Source organism: Hetaerina americana, unplaced genomic scaffold (genome assembly GCF_022747635.1).
Source record: "Hetaerina americana unplaced genomic scaffold, ioHetAmer1.1.p SCAF_4, whole genome shotgun sequence".
Lineage (NCBI taxonomy): Eukaryota > Metazoa > Arthropoda > Insecta > Odonata > Calopterygidae > Hetaerina > Hetaerina americana.
The window spans coordinates 97,453,196-97,459,692 of NW_027286985.1; the positions used below are offsets into that span (position 1 = coordinate 97,453,196).

Below are 6,497 nucleotides of genomic sequence, written 5' to 3' on the forward strand. Positions count from 1 at the left end.
AATTGGAGAATGTTAAGTGAGAGATGGAAAGGGGAAAAAGAGATATTTTAGGTCTATGCGAGGTGAGATGGAAGGATAGCGGGGATTACTGGAGTGATAAATATAGAATAATATACAGCGGTGGGGACGAGAACCAACGAGGGATTGCCATAGTATTAAATAAAGAGGTAGGAAGAAGCATAGTCAACATAGAACAGGTAACGGATACAATATTACTAGTAGAGATAAAAGCAGAACCGATGAACTTGGTTATTAATCAGGTATGCATGCCACCGCGCAACCATACGGAGGAAGAAGTCAATAGGATATACGATTAATTAGAGGAAATAATCACGTGTGTCCCTGCAGGGAAACATTTGATAGTGATGGGGGATTGGAATGCGATGGTAGGTTAAGGAAGAGAAGGTGATGAGCTGGGGGACTACGGTTTAGGCACTAGGAATGACCACGGGGAGAAAGCAATTGAGTTCTGCAGGAGACTGGGGTTAGTCATCACCAACACTTGGTTTAGACACCACAAAAGACGCAGGTATACATGGAAAATGCCAGGTGACTCAGGAAGATATCAGCTAGATTATATCCTGGTTAGACACAGGTTTAGGAACAGTGTGATAAAGTCCCACAGCTTCCCGGGAGCGGATGCAGACTCAGACCACAATTTAGTTGTTATGAAATGTAGCGTCCGTTTCAAAAAGATAAGGCAGGGGCGGCGAGTCAGAAAATGGAATGTAGAAGCATTAAATGGTTTGAAAAAGAAGGCGTACCAATAGGCAGTAGAGGAAAGCATAGAGGATGGTAAAGAGCCAAGTACTATCGAAGAAAAATGGGAGAGTTTCAAGAAAGGGTTGTCTAAAGCCGCAAAAGACACTATTGGAACCGTTAACGCTAAAAGGACTAGGAAACCACGGATCACGGATGAGATGACTACAAATATGGATGAGCGGCGAAAATGGAAGAATGCAAATAAAGAATTAGGCAAAATGAAGTACTAAGAGTTAAACAATAAATTGAGGCGGGCAACAAATAGGGCACGGGAAGCATGGTGGAAGACGGAGTGTGAGGATATGGAAAGCTTACAGAGGAAGGGTGAAATTGGTGTGCTATACAGCAAGGGTAAATCTTTATCGGGAAGTAAGAAAGGGAGATCTATGATAACAGTTATAGATAAGGTGGGTAAGATAATATTTGACACAGGAAAGATGCAAGAGATATGGAAGGAATATATAGATGAACTGTATAGTAAAGAGCTTAGACCAACAAAGTTAGATATTGAAAAAGAACATGACGTAGAGGAAGATAGCTTAGGTGCAGGCATACTAGACAATGAGATAGAAAGGGCATTAAGGGAGATGAAAATAAATAAGGCCTTGGGGGTGGATAACATTCCTGTGGAACTTTTAAAATGCTTAGGAAAATGAGGGAGGAAGAGGCTATATGGGCTGATCTGTAGTATTTATGAGGAGGAAATCTGGTTGGAGACTTCATGAGATCAGTGTTAGTTCCTATACCGAAAAAGGTAAAGGCTACGTCATGTAAGGACTATAGGACAATTAGTTTGATATCCCACGCAGCTAAAGTTGTTCTCAGGATCACAAACAAAAGAATAGAGAGTAGGGAAAATGATTACTTAGGAGATGATCAGTTTGGGTTTAGAAAGGGGATAGGTATGCGTGATGCCATAGCAGTAATGAGATCATTAATCGAGATGAATATAGAACACAACCAGGAGGTAGTTGCCTGTTTTGTAGATTTTGAAAAAGCGTTTGATAGAGTGAATCGGGAAAATCTAATGAGTATGCTGCAGAAAATAGGAATAGATTGGAGGGACAGGAGGCTAATCCGCAACCTGTACATGTCTCAGACTGCTCAGGTGCGGATGGGAAACGGGGAGTCCGGTTGGGCAGTGTTAGGAAGAGGTGTACGGCAGAGTTGCCCATTATCACCGTTGCTGTTCAACCTGTATGCAGAAGAAATGATTAAAGAGGCATGGGGAGAACTGGAGGTAGGAATGAAAGTGGGCGGAGAATACGTAAAATCAGTTAGGTTCGCTGATGACCAAGCTTTAGTTTATCAGTCAGCCAGGGGGTAGCAAGCATTGCTGAGTGAATTGGAAATTCAGTGCGACAGTTATGGGATGAGAATAAATATTAATAAAACAAAGGTTATGCGATTTTCTAGAAATAAAAAGGCTAAGCTAAACATTTAAATAGGAGGGCAAAAGCTAGAGCAGGTAGAACAGTTTACATATCTCGGAAATATTTTGGACCAACACAGTCAAGTAGTAGGGATGTAAGGAGAAGAATGGCACTAGGCAAAGAGGCTTTCACAAGGAGGAGGGAGTTGATGAGTGAGATGATGAGTAAGGATATTAAGAAAAGACTCGTAAAAAATTTGATATGGAACGTGGCTATGTACGGCGTGGAAACGTGGTAATTGAAGCAGGAGGATAGATGTAGACTGGAGGCTTTTTAAATGTGGGTGTAGCGAAGAATGGAGAAGGTGAAATGTACCGTAAAGAAAACAAATGAGGAAGTACATGGTATGGTGGGTGAATAGAGGGGAGTTTTGGGAGAAATCCTATGGAGGCAGGAAAAGTGGATGAAGGGGGTATTGACCGGCAGCGGGATGTTGAAGACTGTAATTGAGGGGAGAATGTGAGGCAAATGAGGAAACGGAAGGAACAGGATAGGGATGTTGGACGGGATGAAGGGAGGAAGAAAGTACTCAGAGATGAAGAAGGACCTGATATAGAGTAGGATGATGGATTTTGTGTTTTGTTGGGAGTCACAAAATGTTTTATTTGGTAGCTGTGTCCTTCCAATAACCTACCTTAACCGGTAGATAACCTAATAACAATTATATATATATATATATATATATATATATATATATATATATATATATATATATATATATATATGTATACACACACTTGGTTTGGCAAGTTTCTGGTGGTTCAAGTCTCAGTCAAGGAAACTCTTATTTTCTGTTGTTGATACATACTTATGTATATTTATATATATCAATATATATACAGCCGAATCATGGCTATTACCAAAATTGCAGTTTTTAAACACCCGGAAGTTTCATGAACTTGCATCTCAGGGTCTGAGTAAAAACAAATTCAGGAGCTTTTTTCAATCGAAATTGCATGAAAAATTTAAATATGGCCACTTAGGTTTTTTTAAAGAAATTATTTCCATATTTTATGTAAAAGTTGAAAAATGTTCAACTTTTAAAGAGCCGGAAATTTCATTTCACTCATTTCTAAAATATTAAACCTAATTATGTTAAGTGCATTGCATGAAAAATATTGAGTGCTTTTCCATTTAAGAAAGAAAAATATTGTATTTTTTTGCAGCATAAATGTTCACCGCAGAATTAGCCTTTACAATATTCCTTATGGTAAAAGCAGCTTAAGCAGAAAAGTGATGATTTTTTTTTAAACTGAATGAAATTCAAACTAATGGTCTAAAAGTTAAAAAGAATGAATTGCTTACACATTTTAATATGACGACTTTTAAAATTTTAGATGCTGTGTTTTTCATTTTAGAAAGAAAAAAAACCAAGTTTTTCAGTAGTGATTCATTGATACCACTTTACAGATACAGCCCTGATTTCCATGGTTATTATTTTCGTTTATAGTCCTGTTTATTCATGACTTTCAGCAAAATTGGTGAAAAGAGAAAAAAATCATAAAATCTGTCATTAGAGACAGACATTGCTTACTTTCATGAAAAATAAAGTGAAGAAACACTGCCAGAAAGGTACATAGTAATTGTGGTGTAAGCTTCCGACAGTTCACTCATCTTGTATAATGGCGATCCTCAATTGAGTCCGAATACAACTAAACTCACTTACGCAATGCCTGAGAGACATATCGTAAAACATCAAATTTTAATTTTGAACAGTTGTCCCCTTACCATTCAATATGACATGCTTCAGTCACCCAGTGCATGTTTGGGTATGGCAGAAGTTCTTTCATATGATTTGGAGCACAGAGTGAGGATGCAGGAGTCAATGAAGTGGATGAACTAATACAAATGATACATTTAAAGGTGGAGAATGAGCAGTTGAAAAAATAGGATTCTTTCATATCTTTGGGGGGTCACTGGATTTTTGAAAACTTTTTCCCTCAATTCTTATTTTAATTTGTGGGAGGGCATACTCCTTTCAGCCTGGATAGTGGTGTGAGAGCAACAGATCGAAGAATGAAAAGATGGATTTTGCTGAAGATGAAAAGATTAAGAGGAGTGTACCGGTCAGTGTAAAGAAAGAAAAAATAAATACAGGCAAAAATATTTTTAAAATATATATTTCTTTCTTAAATTGAAAAACAATTCTGAAATAAATTTCAAAGGAGGCATTTTAAATATTCAGTCATAATATTTTAAAAATTAATAAAATTAAAGAATGCACATAAAAAGCATAACATTTTGAAATTTCACATTAAATTTTTAACAAACAATTGGCTCACAAAATTAAAGGGGCTCTTAATTATATTTTAGATTAAGGATTTATCATGAAAGAATTATTAACCATTTCTTAACAATGATTGTTCTCAAAATAATAAGATTATGAACATAACATGTTTCAGAAAAACCATTATTTTGAAAAATGGCCTTAATTCAACTTTGTTTTTTAATATTACATTTCTTTTCAGAGAGCCAAAAATGTCCTATACCATTTGGAGGCTGAACCACAAAATCGTCAACACTGTCTTCCTCATGGCTGAAGAAGCACCTAGCCAATCAAAGGGGGCATTTCTGCCACAGCTGCATATATAATTATGAGCACTGTATGGAGTCCAGGGGTTGAGTATTGGACCACTAACCGAAGGTCTTGGGTCCAATTACCAGGCATGCCTCTCTGGACACCTTCAGCTACCCCCAAAATGAGTGATTTTTTGGATACCAGACCTTCCTGGGAAACCATAATTGGCACAGGGAAAGGAACTAGCCACCCAAACTCTATGTATGAATTTCACTCACCATTGTGCTTAGTACTTGGGGATGTTGAAGAATTTGATAGAGGGGAGAATTTTACGCAAGCGAGGAACTGGGTGGGAATAGGATAGGAAAGTGGGATGGAATGAAGGGGGGGAGGAAATACACAAAGATGAAGAGGGGTGTGTTGTAGAATAGGACATTGGGTTGTGTTTTGTTGGGAGAAACTAACTATGTACTCAGAGTTTTTGCCCATCCAAAGCCTACCTTAACCAGAAGATTACCTATTAAAAATATTTATAAAATTATTATCATTGGCAATCTCCGGTTAAGATTTTTTTTGGATGGACACCACAACCAGATATTTATCTTGTCTTTCTCAACAAACAACCCTAATTCCTATTCTACAATAAGCCCTTGTTCGACTCTTTATACTTCCTTCCTCCCTTCATTTTGCTCCACAACCCTGTCCTATTCCTGATCCTTGCTCGTTTTTCTAACATTCTCCACTTCATCACAGTCTTCAAAGTCCTATTGCCAATGAAATGCTCGGCATCCATCTTTCCTGCCTCATTTGGTTTTCCCCAAAAATCCCTTATCCTCCTCCACCACATCTAGCACTAAGTCATAGGTCTTCCTTATTCACTTCACCTACTGCATCTTCCTCAACACCAACATTTAAAAAGCCTCCAACCCACACCTATCATACTGCTTCAATAACCATGTTTCTGTGCCACACATAACTATGCTCCACATCAAAGTTTTGATGAGCCTTTTCTTAACAGCCTTACTTAACTTCTCTGTAATCAATTCTCTCCTTCTTATGAAAGCTTCTTTGCCTGATGCAATTCTTCTTTTTATATCCCTACTATTTTGACCATTTTGGTTGAAAACACACGCGAAGATCTGCTCTCCATCCTCATGTTTAAGAGAGAAATGTATGCATATATATGTGTGTGTGTATACATATATATGTGGTAGTAGTAGTAGTTTTGAGGGGAGGCGACCGACAGCTAAGGTCATTTGCGCCATAGGGTAAGGACAGGAAAGGATGAAGGGTGGAGAGAAACCCGGCGTTGGCATTAGCCTACTCTTTATGAAAGGCGCCAAGGGGTCCGCGGCTTAACGTCCCATCCGACGGACGGCGTACTCACTCAAAGTGCCCTCCACAAAGCATCCGCCCGGCAAGTGGAAAGATCCGAGGTTCGAGTCCCAGTCAAGGAAATATTTTTACTCTTGTGATCTGTTCGATTCCGCCTTCCCCACCTTCATTGTGTTCGTCCTTTATGTGTGTTCCTATCCCTTTTCCTTATATCTGTTTCCGTATATATGAGTATTTATTCGCCATTTGGCGGGATTTCGTGTTTGAATGTGTATTTGGCCAATGTGGCTCATCTCTTTCTTCTGGCTATGCGTGCCACGAAACGCACTGTTCCTTTCCTGTATGATGTTGTATGAATTCTAACCCACTGTCCTTTCCTCTTGTGTATTGTCTATTTCTCCTTTGGTGGGTAAAACAGCCCCCTGACGCCATCTCTTGGCTAAAGAATC

At 38.6% G+C, this 6,497-nt stretch overlaps 1 protein-coding gene across 1 annotated transcript in view; it reads right to left on the reverse strand.

Annotated features, from left to right (window-relative positions):
- Nucleotides 1–6,497, reverse strand: part of LOC139692088 (lysophospholipase D GDPD1-like) — a 68,517-nt gene that overhangs the window by 19,221 nt on the left and 42,799 nt on the right. The gene's annotated exons all lie outside the window — the stretch shown is intronic.